Source organism: Dromaius novaehollandiae, chromosome 10, assembly GCF_036370855.1.
Source record: "Dromaius novaehollandiae isolate bDroNov1 chromosome 10, bDroNov1.hap1, whole genome shotgun sequence".
NCBI lineage: Eukaryota > Metazoa > Chordata > Aves > Casuariiformes > Dromaiidae > Dromaius > Dromaius novaehollandiae.
Genome location: NC_088107.1, coordinates 20,128,618 through 20,147,589, shown reverse-complemented (window position 1 = coordinate 20,147,589; position 18,972 = coordinate 20,128,618).

Below are 18,972 nucleotides of genomic sequence, written 5' to 3'. Positions count from 1 at the left end.
ATATTTTTCTCCACAGAATTACAGTAAGCCAACCACTTCAAGCTCACTTAAATGAGCTTTAAAAAACAAGCAAACAAAAACCCTTGTATAACTTAAAAACATTCAGATTGTGGAGTCTCCATCTTTGGAGATACTCAAAACCTGACTGGACATGGTTCTGGGCAACCTGCTCTAGCCAACTGCTTTGGGCAGGGGCGTTGGACTAGCTCATCTCCAGGGGTTGCTTCCAATCTCAACTATTCTGTGATTATGTGGTTCTTTTCAAGTAAAACAAGTTTACCCCTTTCATCATCGTGATTAACAATTTGTTTAACGCTTTCAGAGTCTGGGGAAAATGTTTAGTTTATTATGGACACTGATAAAGTGATTTAGTAGTAAGAGGTTAAATTATGGTCTCTCACAGAGGATTAGTTGTGAAGTTGAGGGGGGATAAGTTAAAGTGATTCAGCTTAACAATCAAAGTTCCAGTATTTTTATCTCATTACTTTCAGTAAAAATGTTTTTGTCATAGTAGATTAGCGTGCTAGGAATATTTTAACATTGATCTTTGACAGCTAGAATTATCTATAAAAGGATATCTTGGGTCACCAAGCATTAATTTAAAAAGTGAAAACTGACTTGTGATACCTTTTGAAACTAGCTAGCATCTATTTGACAAAATAATTTTTTCAACAGCTTAAAAAATCGTATTTATTCAAACCTGAGTGTGAAGAATTTACTTGAAATAGATGCCAGTGGACTACCCCCTTCAAGAGAAGTGATAATAATGTAAGAAACGTGGAGAGATTTGAGAGTCACCTCATGCAACTTCAGGCTTCATCTTAAAAATCAAAGCCTTAGTCTCTTTATTAAAATTTCCTGCACAAAGGTATGCTCACAGTGGGGTAGGGGGCATGGGGGGGGGGGCTGCTGTTATCAATTAAACAGATGGTGTCACACAGCAGATGAAGGGCGAACTGGACTGAAGGGAAAGAAAAAACATTTTTGTTACACATCTAGATGTAAAGTAAAATTTCTGTTCTAACTATATGAAGTGTTCCGTTTACCAATGCAATTCCCTTTCTTAGCTTGTGGGTCTTATTTGCATAATCACTCAGTAATAATGATGTGGATATGCAAATCTGCAGACTTTAGCAATTATAATTATATGCTGTGATTTGCTCCTGTTTTGGAGTTTTCAAGATCTTTGTCAGCAACTAAGATGGTAGGTTAATCTATTTACCTGACTTAGCTGAAGAAGGAAAGCTTAAATGTGAAAGGAAAAATAACTTCGCAAAGAGTTTACCTATCAAAAGAAGCTTGTGAATTTAAAACTTCATTCATTTTATTGCGTTGTCTTCTTTTTTTCCTACAGGTCAGCAAGGATTTTTCTACTTTAAAATGATTTTATATTTTTGGTTGTTTATTTTACAGTAAGAATGTTCAGTATCTCCATTCTAATCTAGCCTTCAGTCTTCAGGTTGCATTTCTGTGGGCAAAAACCAGAGTGTAATATTGTCATGTTAGGTTTAGAGAGAAGGAAAGTGGAAGCTGATGTGATAAATCTGTAAAATGACTAACATTTTAGAGGTAGAAAACTGATAAAGGCTGTTTTGTATTGAAATTCCATTGTAAACTCCTTTTACATCAGTAATGGGAAAAAAAAACTATTTGTAAAGACAAACCGTGCTATTTAAAAGTAATAGCTGTATTGGATTTCAACAAGAAAAGGAATTTTTGTTTGGATTTCAGTGAGGGAGGCAGCACTCCCCAGTTTTTACTGAAGTCAGCAGCTGGAACACAGAAAATCCCCTTTCCTGGTGTTCTGACAACTGTCAAATTCCAGTGTTTCTCTTATGTGTGTCCACCTTCTTTCTAGTTGCTGCTAATTATTACAGGGGAGCACAGTAAGGAAATACAATTCTCAAAAACCGCTTGTTCAAAGCAGAGATGCTGACAATAGGGAAGTGCATATGTAGCGTATTTCTAGGGGTCTGAAACTTTTCCTCATCAGTACGGTATAAATTCCTCTCATACCTTTATCTTTTTACCTTTATAGGTAAATCAATGAGCTATGCAGGTCCTAGTCTCTGCTCTGATAGGTACAGCCCTGAATCCGTCCTGGATTTAGTTGATTTACAAGGACTCTACTGTGCTTATAAAGCTTCCTCCTGTGTTTAGTGTCATCTTTCCCTCTGGCAGTGCTTTCTGTTTGCCTGATAGAAATAAGTTGGCTGTTGACTTTTAAAGAGCTATGACATTGGGCTAAAATCATTTCAGTGAGTCTAGAATGGCTTATACAACTGATTCCTCAGGATTATTGCAGGTTAATTATCAGGTAAAAGCAGGACAGAGTATGTTGAAGTCAATAACTTTTAGTAAGAAACACAGCTTTTTACCTCATCCTGTTTCAAAAGGTGTATAATCAAAAAATAAGATACAATGATCACTATACCAATGTAGTATAATGGCATGCTAACACATATCAGGGAGCATTTTGAATTAAGATTCTTTTTAAGGTTTAAAGTAGAATGGTAATATCAATAAGCTTGTCATGGGTACAGCCCTGAAGGAATTGATTTTTGTTATATTTGAACCCCAGGACTTACTTTCTGTACCCTATAAGAAATTCTTGTGATTTTAGCAGAGCATGCCAACATTGAGTATTTGACTACTGATACTGGTAAACATCAAGAGAATAGACACTTTCTCTAACTTTTTGAGGGATTTTATAAACCAAATGGAATATATTACTTTGAGTTAATTGCAAGGATTCTTTTTAAAGTTTGGCACTTCCTGGTGTAGCAGAAATTAATCTGTGAAACTTGATAGATGAGTGAATTTTGAAATGTGATAATCAGTATGTTTCTATGATACCTTGTGAAATGCTACTATAAGTTGTTGTTTCAGTAGTTGTCCACAAGGTGGGGGAATTAATCTTTTTATTTTCCTGCTGTTGTCTTGGTTTTCCTGCCCACCCTCCTCCCCAGAGGGTACTGTGTTACTGAAATCATCTAGTCAATATGGAAAATGCAGAGCACAGAGCTGTATGTCAGAGGCTGTCAGAAACTTTGCCAAATGTAGATCCAACCCTTCAGTTTTAGACTCATTGGAAAAAATAAAGTACAAAGATCATTCACATACTGCATGTTCAAGTATGGATTAGTATTATATGAATTGGTGCCAACTCCCGTGTGTGTTTAAAAAAAAAAAAAATCTTTAGTGGGTAATATTTGGGTGCAAAGCCTTTCATGTATATTTTTACTAACATGCTCATTCTGCTCATGCTACTATTGAATTGCAGAAATTGATCTGAAGATTGTTGTATAGCAGACAGTGTCATATAAGGTAGGTACTGTTTTTCTTCTGCGTGTCTAATAAATTCAGAGAGATCTAATGTAGCCCAAGAAGCCAGCTCAGAACTGTTTAACAGGTTTATACTCTCTCTTTGCACTGTTAATCTAAAGTTAAATAACTTAATTTTTCTGAGTAGTAGAAGAGATTGCTTTATGATAGATTTCATAGCTCTTTCAAGCAATACTTAAAAGCTACCTAAGAGAAGTATTTGCAAATGCAGTGAGAATTTAAAAATAAGCAGTAATATTCTGTATTTGGATCATGGCAGTCACTTCTTACTGTAGAGATCTCCACTAAGAGCTATTACTAAAGAGAACTAGCCTTAGCTCAACTTCTGTAGCTCGATTGTGGAAGCCTTTCATAGACTTGTGAGCTTCCAGGACTCTGCATGTGCCTCCTTTTGCAGCATGGAAGAATTGAAGTTGTATTAACCTGTTTGTTCTTTGTGCCTCTGTATGGTTGGCTGCAGGGGTCTTTCTCTTTTTGTGCTTTTAGGATCATTTCGTATTCCTACATTTTAGAGATTCTGTTGCCACATCTACAGAAAGTGATGCTTAAAAAAGAGTAAGGCTATCTAAATGTTTAAAAATAATAATCTGGCCATATCTTTCTGCTCACAAAACATATTTAAGGAGACAAAAATTTTGCTGGAAAGACGTGGGAGAAAAGACAACTGTCATTATTTGGGAATTAAATATTTTAAAACAGATTATTTCTAATATTACCACTGAGAAATAATTTTTTTTTTTTTTTTTTTTTGCCAAAACCTTTGTCCCCCTCCACCCAAAATCCTCCCTTTGAGAACAAAATAATAAAACCTTCAGGGTTTCTTGCTTCTGGAAAATAGGGGTGGGGTGGGGGAAAGGGTGGACAGAGGGGAAGAGGTAGATGCTAACTTGCTAGAAAGGTGACAGTGTGGAAGTCTCTCATGAATTACAGGCTCTACCATAGGACGTAACAGTCTGCTCGCTTTTGAGGGCTGCTGAGTTCCTCCTGACATCCCTCACAGTTCTCCAGCCCTGTAGCATTTAGGGCTTGCAGGCAGGGACTGAGAACTGAGGGAAGGAAAGAGGGAGAGAAGTTGCTTGCTTAATGCCACTACTTGTTATGAGATTGCTGCCTTACTTCTTTTGTAGCCTCTGCCTGGCTCCTCTCATCCTATCCGTGAAAACACAAGAACTTGTGACTTAATGTGTCACATCCAGTATATCCTGGGTAGCCAACAAATAACACATGGATTGCCTTTCTTAATTTCTAGCGTGGCCTTTTTATTCTAGGAACTCTGCTAGGCATTATGTCCTGGGCCCCTTTTCAGCTTTTCTCAAGGGAAACTTGATGGCTTCTGTTTGTATGAAGGGCAGACTCAGCTGGCTGTGGTGGCAGTGAGGTACTTTATTATGAATGCTGATTAACAAATTTTGGATGGTCTCTCGTTTCTTTCGAGTCATTTCTGTGGCACCTAGCTGCCCTGTCTAGAGGTTCTTGGAGGATTTAGGAGTGTCGAGTGGAGGAAGAATGGGGAATAAAAAGTGGAGTAAAGAAAACTGGGTAGGTCAGGAAACTTGAGAATCGTGTTCTGACTATAGTACTTGCTTCCTGTGATCTGTTCAGAGGTTTAAAATCCTAATGTATTTTATCTGTCATAACAATTATTTTGACTTGTAAGTCCTTTAAAAATTCTCTCAGAGATGACACTAACTTCTTTCATAGGTAAGAGTACATTCAGAATTTTTTTGAAGTTTCCTCTAAGGGTGTCTTGTATTGTATTCTGCCTCTAATAGGTATTTTTCATATTTGCATATTTGCAACTTTAAATATAAATTATATGTGTATATGGAAACACATTATTGATGTTGCAAGTTATCTATTGCAAGTCTTCACTTCAGAATTTTATGAAACTTTTTTTGAAAATAAATTCTTTGGAGAAACAATATGTGAAAGTGCTCACATGTCTACTAACGTGCTTGGTCTGTGAGCACAAAATCTCATTGTCAGAGCTAGCCATCCTTTGCCTTTTGTCTGCCCCTCTGCTGTGTAAGAGGGCCCTAATCCAAGAATTAGGGCAAGTAGACCTGGGAAATACGTAACTTTACTGAAAGCACATTTAGGGCCCTGTTGTAAATAATAAACATGAAACAATATAGCTAAAGCTGTATTAAATCCAGTTAGGTGGGCAGTCTTAACAGTGCTGCAGTTCTGGCAAGGAGACACTCATACTTATCGTGGATCTGCTTCACTCTGTTTTGTTCTGTAGATGATGACACATGGAACAGGCTGTTACTTGACAATATGAAGCATTTAGCAAAAGTATTGGTTTATGTAGTTCAAATGCAGTCCAAGCCACTCATTGCTATTTCTGTGCCACCCCCAGTTGAGCAAACCCAATTGTTTGTGGAACCAAACTCTAAATCAGATCAGGAAACTGGTCTGGCTTAAGTGACACCAACAAAACCTTTCAGTGATGGGAATGAGTAGCTGGGAGTTGCAGTGATATTGCCACCGAATGATTTGTAGCATCAAATCACAGACTTAGCTTAAGTAGCTATTGTTATTTATGCTTACCTTTCCGACTTGTCATGCTTATATACATAGAATAAGAACTGAGAATTTTTAAAGGTTGTTTCTGTTCTCAAGCCCAACTGTTACACATATTTACCTATCCTTGTACATCTGTAGGAGATACTATCGAATTTCCTCGTAGTTTGGCATTTTGGTTACCACAATACAGTAGTTAATCAAATCAAGGACACATCAGCAGCCTTCCCCTCCATTTGATTGTTCACAGCGATCAAAGCAGCTGTGCACCCAGTGGTGGCTTTCCCCTGTTTTAGTTTACCAAAATAGAAGGCAGTGTTACATTTCTTATCTTTGACTAGAGTTGCACCAAACTTGTATAGTGGTCTACTGTGTGGTGACATTCCAGTAGTCATTAATATGCTTGACACAGCTGGTATTTGATTAATCAGAGGACAGTTATAGGAGATCTTTGTGCTTTAGCTATTTTTCAGCTTCTTGTAATCTTTAGGGAGCATAGATTTTATTAGTTCAAATACAGACCATGTAAAATTAAATGAATGGCATAGTTTAATGTTGGGAAGAAACTAAGGTGGCACTGTCTTTAACTTTCAGCTAAAACATACAATGAAAAGATAGAAAATATACATGTTGAAGATTACTATCTGCCTATTTATAAAGGACTAAACACAGTCCACTAAATTATCCAGAGGGAATTAGGTGTAGTAGAGCCATATTTCATTTTTTGTATGCTGGATTAATTTTCTGTCAGGTTAACAGTCAGCTGAGTACCTAGGGAGAGGAGGGAAGTAGATGTTTTGTTTGGGTGGTGGCAAGCTGTTATGTTGGCTCAGCTTTACCTTGAAAGTTTGTATCCTGCAGTACTGAAGAACTAGTTGAGATTTTTCTATTGAAACTGCACTCCAGAAATGTGGATTTTCATTTAAACCAAACTTTTAATTGAACACTGACAGCTTTCCACAATGCTTATTTTTGTTGTCATTAAGACTTGACTACTAGAAAAAAATTTGTTTTAAGTTTTCAACTGGAAGCTGCAATACTCCAATTTTGAAGTGTTACTGTGTTTTCTGATATGAGGCGTAACTGTTCAGGTGCCTTCATTGCCTCTGTTCTCTTCTGTATGCCAAATGCTGTGGCCTGTCCTTGGGGCAGCTGAGCAATACTCACATATGCAAGAAAATACCCAACAGCAGGATGCAAAAAGCAGAGAAGAGAGTGTTGAACTCTAGCACAGAGGCTGTTGGCAGGCAGGCAATTGTTTAATCCACCAACAGAGAAGCAAGTGTGTGGCATTTTCAGAGGTCTGTGGCAGATGAGCAACCAGTAGGCAGTTACACCCCCAAATCCTTCGAGTGTTGTTAGGAGATGTATTTTCCTTTGTTAGTCAAATAGGTGCTAGTATGCAATAAAAGGAACATGATTTGGGATCTGATCACTGGAATACCTACTGATGATAACCTGAAACAGAAGCTTTGCAGGATGAAGTCCGTCAAAGCCATCGGTACACTTACACGTTCGGGATCAGGGCAGCTGTCCATCCACCGTGAGATAACGGTACTCTCCAAGGAGCTTTAGGAAGAAGGACCTCTTAACTTTTCAAATTTATAAATATATGAGAAAGATAGTGTGAGAACACAGCATGTCTCTGAACTGGAGCCACCTGAATTTCTAGCACTTCTTTCAAGAAATTTGGTGTGTATTTCCGGTAGAACTTGAAATAGATTCAATTCATGTGAAATGCAAAGCAACACAGAGCAGAATGATAGTACTGCCCTCAAACACACCTGAATGTTTCTAATATCAGCTTTTATTAAAAAACATGCTTTTTTCAAATATCCAGGTGGAGACTGTAGGATAAGTACATGCGTAATAGATTATTTAAATTATTCCATCAGTCATATTCTATTACAGGTGATAGAGGATTGGAAATGGAGTCTTCTGGTCAATGCACTTCCACCTGGAAAAAGCTTTTTACAATTAAGATTATATCACCAAATTTATTACAAAATTCACTCTAGAATAAAGCTTGGACTTAAACTCTCTGTGTGAAAGAAGTGAAAGTCCAATATATTCTTGCATTTCATCAGTACAGTTACAGTAGGTGGTGTAATGCCAGATCATACGGAAAACTAAATTTATGTTGGGACTTTTAAATGGCAAAAGATTATAGGTGTAAGTGATGAAAGGCGCTATATTTTAGTAGGAGAGTATTTCTTTTTTAGTTTGTATGGTCTGGATAGATCAAAATAATGTTAGAATATCAAATTAAAGCAGTTTTATGTCTTTCATGATTCCATCAGCTCATACAAGCTAAACTACATAGCGGATGAGTTAGCAGAGATCTCCAAGGAAGTGCTGACAAGGATAGTCTATTATGAAGCAGAAAAAAACAAACAAACAAACCCCAAACTACTTTTCACTTGGAACATGTGAATGCCATGGAAGTAAGGGACTTCTGCAACAGCACATGTGGAAGTGATGGTCACTTAAAGGTACCTTTGCCACTTTATAAATAATGCTATATCTGCTGGTCAGAATAGTTAAGAGCTTCTCTTTGCAGTTGGTTTAGAAAGGCATTTGCTTTTACTGAGAAAGGGTGGGCTGGTGGTTATAATACTAGTTTGGGATTGCTATGCAGGTACTAACTCTGTCCCAGGCTTCCAGTGTGTTTTGCAGCAGATTTCTTATGTGCTTTTTAAAGCCTTACCCTTGAATACTTTATTTTTCTGTCTGGAAAAAGGAGATTGTAATGCTTTTCTAACTGACTGGTATTTGATATAATGAATGAAAACATTTAAAATTATGAAGTAATCAAATTTGAAGTATATAAATACTACTAACTGAAGTTAAATTTCTGTTTAAGTGATTCTCTGCATTCACAGTACAGGCATGTCAGTGACAAAGTATGATAGACTTTTGGAGGTCCTTTGATATTTCATAAACATCAGAAAATATTAATCCCTTTATACACACATTCATTTTGGCAGATGGTCATAAACAGAATCATGCCAAATAAATCCTCTCTGCCTCTTTATACACCTTGTCTTTCACTTCAGTAATTACTTGGAGAGTTCCTGTGGGGCAGTGGAGGATGGAATAATTGCTGAACAGTATGTTGAGCAAAATACACAAGTTTGCTGAAATCTTGGAATTCTGCTGGCTTTTATTAAATTTGTTTTTTAAAAAAAATGCAAGAAACTGGTTTGAAGACAGCCTGATCCTTTGATACACAGACCCCCTACCTGTTGGGTTGATGAGATCTAGTTCCTTGTTATGGCAGCTCAAGAATCTTGGAAATGTTTTTCTGAAATGTGAGTGCATTTGTTTATGATCCTAACAAAAATGCATGTCTAAAACTTCAGAATTTCTTGCAAAGTGGAGTGAATATGTTGAGCCAAAATTCTCTGAGAGAACACAGAAGTTAAAATAGAAAGGCTTGTTAGCCTCTAAATGTTATGCAAAAATGTTTAGAAATGAGGGTTATTTTTGAATTTTATAAATATAGAATATTTTGTTAATGGGGGAAAACAAATACATTAAAAGCATAAATATGTTGGCATATATTGACTCGAAGGAGAGTTACTGAGATTCAGATAGAAACTCGCATCAAAACAAAAGACTTCTACGTCTGTCGTCTTCCCTCAGTTGAGAATAATAGCCTAGTGGTTAGAGCACTACTCTCCCATGTTCCAGGTAAGTGTATGCTGATCACACTTTTTTGTCCTCCTTTCATCTTATTATAAATCTTCAAAACTTAATGGTTTTGTCCTAATGGGTAAAAGGGAAAAAGTGAAAGGAAAAATATTATTGGAATAAGAAACCAGATTCTTTCCTAGCTGTGCATCTTAGCTATAATTTAAGTTCAACTTGATCCTGTTATGTTGTCATGTTAAACCTTAAGGAAAAAAAAATCCACTGAATAGATCCGTCTGTTCATGATACTGTGGAATTGGAGAACACAAGACAATGCTGACTTCTTGAGATATCAGCATTCTAGAGAGGTTGGAGCTATATTTCTCCTATGTGGGTGTTTCAGATTTCAATTGGCCATCTGTAGGGACAGCAAACTGCTTAAACTATGTTTTCTTCTTTGTGAGATATTTCTGTAACAGTTGAGGAATTAAACCAGAGTTCTTGTCTACAGAGTAAATTCAGATGGTTAAGCCACTCAGTTTTACAGATGTACTAGTCTTGAAAATTCGCCCAAGAACTTTAGAAGGATTGTAAATATAAGCAATGACTATTTTTAGAAGATATTTAAATTCAAAAAATATTTATTCAATCTGTTTTGAAGTCTACACTGATTTGTTTAAAATCATAGCTCTAAGTAATAGGTAATAGGCAAATTCCACAGAGTTTGCACAAAGTCGAAAAATGCATTGAACATTGAAAAACAAAAAGTTAGCTGATCTGTGTATTGTACTTGTTTCTGTCTAGTTTTGCTGTTGTCAGAGTGCTGAACCAGTGTTTATATATTAATTTGTAATACCTGTAACCTGTTTCTACTGGCTGAAATTCAGCACTTTCTAAGGTATTTAAGTCACATATGCTCCAAGAGATTTGGCTTTTGCCCTGGTTATGCACAGGTTTCCCAAGACTGTTACTTGTAATAAGAAATAAAGCCTCTAGCATTTCTCTGGTGCAGGGTCTCTACAGGTATGTGTTCATTAGCGAGTTGTCATGATGGTTAAAAGCTCAATAGTTCGAACACCCACTGGTTGCTTGAAGTTCAAAAGTTTTAATGAAACACTCTCAATTACAAAGCTTTCTGCTTTTGACAGTTCAGTATCTATCTCAATTTTCTCTTTCTTTCCAAAGAGACAGTGATTTAAGATTCACTCTAAACATAAAATAAATGATCAATGGCAGTTGACAGTTGCCTTTGTTTGCCTGAACAGGTGAGCAGCAATGTCTGAACAATTAGTCTTGGGTTCCGTTCTCCTTTAGGCTGAAGCTAATAGTATATGCAATTTTTTTTTCTTATTGACCTCATAGAAAGGTACTTTTCAGTGGTTTAGAATCTGGGAAGTATCAGCAATGTCAGTTCCAGGAAAGAAGTTGTGATACAGGGTCATAACTAATCTGTAAGAAACTTAAACTTTCTCTCTCCAAACGAGCCTGTAGTGGAGCTGATACTGTTAAGGATATCTGATGATAAAATTACTTTTAAAACAAGTTTTCCCTGTTCTGGTGTTAAATTCCTACACGCAAGATCCTTGTGTTCTTTTTTGCATTCTATTCTAGACCACAATGGCTTGGCTGTGGCCCATTTAATGAAACCCAGAAACACTGAGAAAGCACACAGTTGTCTTTCTGGTTTGTCCTTATTTAAAAATCTATGTAGAGAAGCAACTCCTGAGTAGTTATTTTTGCCATAGTGATTCTGACTAAGAACATACGCTTTTTAGAACATAAATTCTGTGTATTTGAAAAAAGCAACTAACCAGATGAACAAACACATTTTTACATAAATATATCAATTTTTGAGGTCAGGCATTCTCTGAGGTTTCTAAAAACTAGATTTCTATAGATATAAATAAGAGGTCTGTGCTAATGCACATAAGCTTCCATTTCTCACTTGAAAAGGATGTTCGCTACTTGTTTCTTAAACTGTTAGTCTGTGCCTTTTTTTTTTTTAATTATATGTGGTCTGGCCTTCAAATTCTGAATTTCATCTCATTTTTTTCCCTTTTCTGCCTAATAATTAGATCAAAACATTGATACCAATATTACATGGCAGGTTGTTTGTTTGTTTGTTTTGTTTTGTTTTTGTTTGTTTTGTTTTTTTTAAAAAAATCTGCCTAGCCTGAAGCATGAAGACATGGATGGGATATGTTTAATATACAACTGTGTTTTTGTGGAAAAGCATGGTTTACAAATCACAATGAAAAAAATGGGACTATTCCTTAAGATTACTTGCAGTGGCCTCGTTTCAGTGGCCTCATTTTAGATGCTTCTCTTCCATTTATTTCTTGTTTTTCTGCCATTAGATGCACTCTTTCTCTGTCAGTGGACCTTCTGGAAAAGATGAAGTAGAACATCCTTTATTATTATGGCAATGCCTCAAGATTTTGGTAAAAGACCCATATTGTAACAACCTGTCATTTCCTGCACTACTCCCTAAACGCCTTGTTGGAATCCTCAAGATTGCTGTGAATTTTTTCATCAGAGATGCTAACACATGGCTGCGTGATTGCATTGTTTTAGCATGCCATTTGAATGATTGCTTTGCAAAGTTAAGATCCTCCTTTTCCTCAATTGCCTTATAGCAGTTGTTTCATGTGGTGGCTCAAGCCATGTGATGACTAAATCCAGTGACCAGTTTTGGTGCACAGGAAGTCGGTCTCGGGAGGGAAGAGTCTGTAGGCTGCAGTTTCAAAGGACGTGATGCACATTTGTGTATGTAAGACCTGGTAGTTATGAAATGCATACAAAAATTTGACTTTGCATTATCTTAAAGAGCTAACGGGGTAAATGCAATGATGTAGTTTTCAAAGAGAAAACTACAAACGTTTGTAACTACTTTTGAAGTAACTACTTCAAAAAGAAGGTTAGCAACTGCTCTGGGGCCCGTGGACAGGAAAATGTGGGTAACTAAATACAAGCATTGATAATTGTTTTGACAAGGAATCTTGCTTTCTGGTGTTGAGGCCTGTGCCTCTTCATTGCTTTAGTAAATGCCGCACTAAGCATTTGCCATCAGCAATATTGTACTGACCTGGACAAAGGTCTTTGGCCTCGACTAACTTTAACTGTAGCTCCTTAAGTGGTTGGAACAGTGTGTTATGTGACACTTGTGAAATCTCAAGTATATATATGTGTGCACACTTTGATTTAACCAAAGTGAATGGTCAGGTAACACCTGGAAAAGGCCCAACAAAAGGCTTTGTGTGTATGTGTGTGAGATGCTTACGTACATATATATATGTGTGTGTGTGTGTGTTTTTAAAAAAAATTAAATATGCTAGTCATTGAGTCCCTACAGTTTGTGATCTTTTCTGAAGATCATCTATTTCATAATAAGTATCTACTCTGAAGCAAATGAAATCTTTTCTTGTCAGAACTTCTTTGTCAGTGCAAATTCAAGTAAGGACACTTGAACAAAGGGTAGATACATAATTGTATAGTCCACTTTCTGCTTAGGTAAATGTCATACTGCAAGACAATTTTCCTGCTTTCTTGCTAATATTTATTTTCTCAATAGAACCTGTCTGTGACCCCCATTCTTCTTTTTTTAAGTGAAGACACAGTAAATATTCTCATCATACTCCAAGATAATTCCTCAAAACTGTTAAAAACTACAGTATTATCAATATATTCTATTTATACTCAGGTGGCAATTGTGCTTTTCCTTTCCTGGCAAATACAGAATAGAACACAATTAAATATCCCTCTGTTTTACTCCGAGACCTGTTTTGTTACTGCTGATAAGCCCAGTAAATAATCTCTGCAGTTTGATGTCCAGCATTAATGTCAGAGAGAGGAGTGCCCAGTAGCTTTCAAGCTGAGGAGCACAACTAAGCTTCTTATATGAATTTAACTTTATTGAAGAGACTGCTTTTTTTTTTTTTATGTAGACTACCACTTCCCCTGCCCCCTTACGTTTTATTTTTTAATTAGTTTATAGCAAAAACGCTCTAAAAAGTATTTTAACTTGTCTGTTCTCGAGTTCATCTGGAAAAAGATGGCTGGTAGAGCCTCCCATTCAAATTGCGGCATAACTAATTCACCCTTCGCCCTGCCACAGCAAAAATGATAGGTTTCACACAGCTCACCTGGTGACAATTTTTAGCTGTTGTGTGTTTCAGAGACCTTTTGAGGTGAGTGGCTTGTATTCACAGTTTGCTAGAGTAAAATCCCTTATCCTCTTTTCTTTTGAATTTGGTGCCGTAGGTTGGTACTTTGAATGAATTTAAGTAAAGCATCACCTAAGTGTTTGTAAAAATACCAGTGGACCAATAAGTGATGGAAATAGTGCTGTTTGTAAAGGTTCACAATTGGGTTGCGTATAAGCAGCAACAGTGCAAGCTGTCTTAGGGAGACAGTGCTCTGACATGGACAAAATGGTAGGAAGTATCTTCCAGGCTTGTTCTGGCGTTAGCCTCAGGAGAGTAGCTATCAGTAAGCTGCCATTTGAAAGGATTAGGGATTTAGTTTTGAAATGTCATGTTTATTTCATGAAGCCCAATTAGTAGACTATAACAATTTGATCTTAATGAGTAGTAAATTTTATAGCAAGTCTGTGAAAGCAGGATTACATACTGACCGGGCTTATACGAATATGAGCTTTTTGATAACTCATAGTGAAAAATTTCCTTGTTCCAAGAGCCAAACCTGCAAGAATGGCTTATAATCCATTCTTTGTCACAGTGATGGCAGCTGAATTTTGTATAATAGGGACATGGCACTGGCTTGCAGATTACGTTATTTAAAATGGAGGTGAACTTTAAAACCACTTTTTTATGAATAATTGCTCTATTTCTGGTGCTCAGTATATACTAATAGAAAACAAGAGGTGTTTGTAGGACGAAAAAAAGGAGTCCTGCATGTACACCAAGCATATCAGAGCGGGGACACTGCACCAGGATAGCTATGAGTATACATTCATCGCTGTGCAAATTACCTCACATTGCAAGTCACCTCACAAACATGGCTGAAGCGTTAAATTGAATTGTAGAGCAAATGTAGTACTTAATGCAGAAACCTTTTACGACATTTTTAGCTGATGCTTAAAACCTTTTTCAAAATGAACTTTTGACTTTTTCTGGCATATTGCAGTAGGGAAAATTAAAATGGTTAGGATTTTCACTGAGTACCCCGAAACTACTTGCACTTGAGACTTTAAAATGCCAGTTCCAAGTTCATGACATGTCGGACTTCCAAACAATACATTTATGGCCTGATGTAAAAAATAAGTCCTGGTTTTGGATAAAAGTGAAAAGGGGCACCACAGTTTCAATGCAGCTTCCAGAATGATCACATTAATTATGAAGGGATGTGTAGCCATATGCTATTTGGCTGGCTAAGCCTGAGCATCTCCCAGTGCTGCTGAAGCCCTTCAAGGCTGTTGGAGAATGAAGCAAAAAATCCTTTCTTCACCAGAATATCCCTTGGCACTTGAGCTACCATAAGCTGATCTGAGACTGAGGTATGAAATTGCACTGCCTGTGCTGTATTCAGAATAGAGTGGAAGGATGCAAGTTAGACACAAGGTTTAAACTGGAATCAGATTTGTGTTTAAATTGTTAAAGCTCAGGCCTTTCCAGAACCTGAATTTCAAAACTAACAATAGCTTCAGCATCAGTCGCCTGTCAGTATGAGTGGGCCAGCATGTGCCTTCTATTTATATAATTAGAAAGAAACATGGTTCTCTGGTCATTACTGGCTGTAATGATTTTGCTGTGCATTTCTTCTTTGCTGTGCGTTTCTTTTGTTTTCCATTCATAGGCACTCCTCTACTCCCTACTTACACTTGAACATCACTTCATTTTCAGTTTCACCAGTACTCACTAGCTGCATTGCTAGTTGTCAGAGGTATTTAGACACTGAAAAACGGCAACATTAAAAGAAAGCTTTGAAGTGGTAGCAGATAACTGACAATTATCAAACTACCTATCACTGCTATGCAAAAAACAGTAAGAGTTAACACTGTAATTGCTTCAGTAAGCAATTGTCCTGTTTGCAGTGCTAGCTAAAGGGGTTCCCACCTTATTCCCTTGGTTGTGGCAGCACAGCTGTTTATGCAGCTATGCTTGTGAACAAAGTAAGTACACATTAAGAAGAGAAAGTACTTTTTAACCTGGATCAATTTGCTTATCTGATTCACAGTCTGGCCTTGCAGACAATTGTACCAGCATAACCAAATGGGCAGCCTGAAGGCAGAAGCAGGCAGCCAGTTGGAAGCCCTTAAGTTAGTATGCCTGTGACAGTGGTACCTGGAAGTGTACCCTAAATAAGACCAGCTAAAATGTTTGTGTTAGTGAAGGAAGGTATGCTCTGGTATTTGATCAGCTGTTTTGCTGATCAGCCATGATTAGGAACACAGAAATTTGCATTTATTCTCTGTAAGTGATGTCATATATCAGAGAAACACCGGATTTGTTCTTGTTCTCCCCTAGTGGGAATAGACTTCAGGGCCCCAAAAATTAGTTAAAACAGGGAACCAGAGAAAAGAGTCAAAAATTGTGCCTGGAAAATTAGTCAGAGCAGGCAATCCAATGGTGTCTGTACTTGCAAAAGAATATTGCATTTTGCAGTATGAATACTTTTACAATATGTTACACCTCTTATGGTAAAGAAGTACAGATTTGTCTCTTGACCTGAAGAGTGTTTTGGAGGAAAAAAAAACCAAACCATATATTATTCTTGATGTGAAAACTACTTACATGGTAGACTAATGAATCCCATTATTTGATGTGACCACTGCATAAGGGATGCTGTGTAACTTATAAATAAGGGTATTAAAAATATGATCCATTCCTGTACAAGATAGAGGATGAATATGCTTTAGCTTAAATAAGACAGGCAGAACTTGACATGAATTGAGGTCACTTTTTTTAGGATAAGCTTGAAGTATGCTATAAACATCATATTCAGTAGCATTGACAATTAGAATAAATTCTTAATAGTTACATTTGAATGATAATACTAATCAAATCTGAATTATTTGTTGACCAGTGAAAGAACATGCATGCAGTGTAGTAGCTGACTAGGAAGTAACAGATAAGTCAGAATTGCGGTAAAATCAACAGTGTTGATGCTGAGATTCAAATACTTTGGCCACATATTTTAAACTAGTTGTTTATGAGACTCAGCAGCAGTAGTTTTGTAGTTGTAACTAATATTTTCTGCTTGATTATTTCTTATAAGATTAAATAATACAAAATCTGCTATGCAATTTGGGGCAGGGAGCCATTTCTAATTACCGTAAATCACTTTTTTTGATGGAATATAAATAATTTTGCATGTAAAATTAGGCAACACCCCCCCCCTTTTTAATAGCTTAGGCCAATTTTTAAACCTAGAATGTACTCAAAACTACTCCAAAACAAGATGAATTTGCTGGGCTTTGGAGTTTTCTTATATCCTCTTTGACCTCTTATTTGTTTTCTTTAAAATACGTACTCATTTGTCACTAACAGACAGTTTCCAGTCATAATATAGAAGAGATTAACTTCAAGAAAAAAATAAAATATGTACCCCTGAATTCTGTGCTAGATATAAAGTACCATAAATTCTACTGATGATCTGTTGCCCAGTTCTAAGAATCATTTCTGTACAATCAGTGTCTGTCTTCATTTGTATCAGTCAGGTGGCCTCCTGGGTTCCGTTGCGTGAGGCACAATGAACAAATAAACCAAACCTAAAGACCCTCAAACATCAACCCCTCCCAACTGCTCTGTAAGCTAAGACAAAAAGTATATGCAACTGCTGGCTACATGGAAGAGTATAAGATGACAGTAGGTTGGAAACTAATTGACTGTGGTCAAAGCACACGCAACTGCTTGTCCAGCGCACAATTTTTTTGTAGGAAACTTGCGGTAGATGACTTCTAGGAGTGATTTGCAGCCTCTGATATATGCAAACTGGCAAGAGATAACTTTGAATAAAACAAAATAAATATTTGAAATATATTTTAAGTTGGATTGACTAGGGGATAGAGGTGAATAACTTGCAAACAGTATCATTTTCACCTGTATTGAGGTAATTTAATCTGTTACCTATACTCATACTACTCATACTAGCTTCTTGAGAAGCTAATTGTGTGTATGCAGAATTGATGCATGTAGTGAAGGTGTTACGCGGCGTCAGAGCAGTGGTATGATCGCAATAATCTTTAGCCTTGCTGACTTGCAGCGTGGTCACATCTGTGCCATTTTTAACGTATAGCTTCTCCTGAGAAAGCAAGACTGGCAGTTTTGTTTCTGGTCAGCAGCAAATCAGTCAGTCTTAGATGGTTGTAGCAGTTTTTGCCATCGGTTGTCCCCTCTGCTCCTCTTCTGTTTGTCACCTCCCCATGTGAAAAGGCTGCTGAAAATGTAACCACTCTTCTACCTTCTCCATTTACAAGCTGTTTCATTAAGAGTGTTTTACAGTAATTTTGTCAGATGCTGAGCATCTTTTGAGTAGGCATGGACTATGTTCAGCTTTCCTCCTTGTGCTGTGGTTTAAATACTGGTGCGAAAGCAAACAAACTGACACGTTTTGTGTTCCAGGTCTGGCGGGGAGACGTTGGTAAGTGCTACTTCACTAAATGAGAGTTGATCTTATTACTGTTGCTGTGATAGTAACTTGTGGCAGAGCTGCTGTTTTGGTCACCCCATCTTAATGCACTGCAAAGTGGAAGTCATTACCCTGTGGGGATGTCTGAGCCACGTTGCAGCTAGTTTAGAAGGACTGAAGTAATTCCACTTGTAACAATAACAAAAGCATATGTTGAAATAAAATCCCAAGTAGTGCTGAATGCTATGAATGTTTTGATGACCAGAGGCAGTGGCACACTGGAACAAGGAACACAATCCCCTGCCCAAAGGCATTGAAGGGACTGACTTATTTCATGACAGATCCTGTAAATAAGGAGGTGCAAAGTTTTATGCAAAGATCCTTGCAGAGGACAGTTATGAGAATAAACTTATAAATAAGGGTATTAAAAATATGAGCGCAAATACATTACTGTGGCAGAGAGCTGGTAATCTATTTATGACTTTATTGTGAATAAATGATAGCATCCTACGTACTAGGCAATACCTGGTACAAGACTAAACCTTAACCAGCCACACAGTGGTTTAGCATCTTGTCTGGGTGCACACATGCACTCTGAATTACTGTTAATAGGCGTTAAATGAAAATCGAGAGAGGCAGCTAGAAAAATTTGATGTTGTGGTGTCTTAAACAGTGCTCACACACAAGCTCATCTTTTGAACCTAGTTTGGAGCCTAAACTCAATTCACTTTCTCTGCATGTGTATGAAGGAAGCAGACCTGATTACAAAGAGGTTTCTGTTGGCTAATGGTCAGTGGAAGGAATAGATACATCCCTACATTCATATTCCGTGTAGCTTTACAAAATGTTCCCTTCTCTGAAAAGAAACAGGGCCACAGA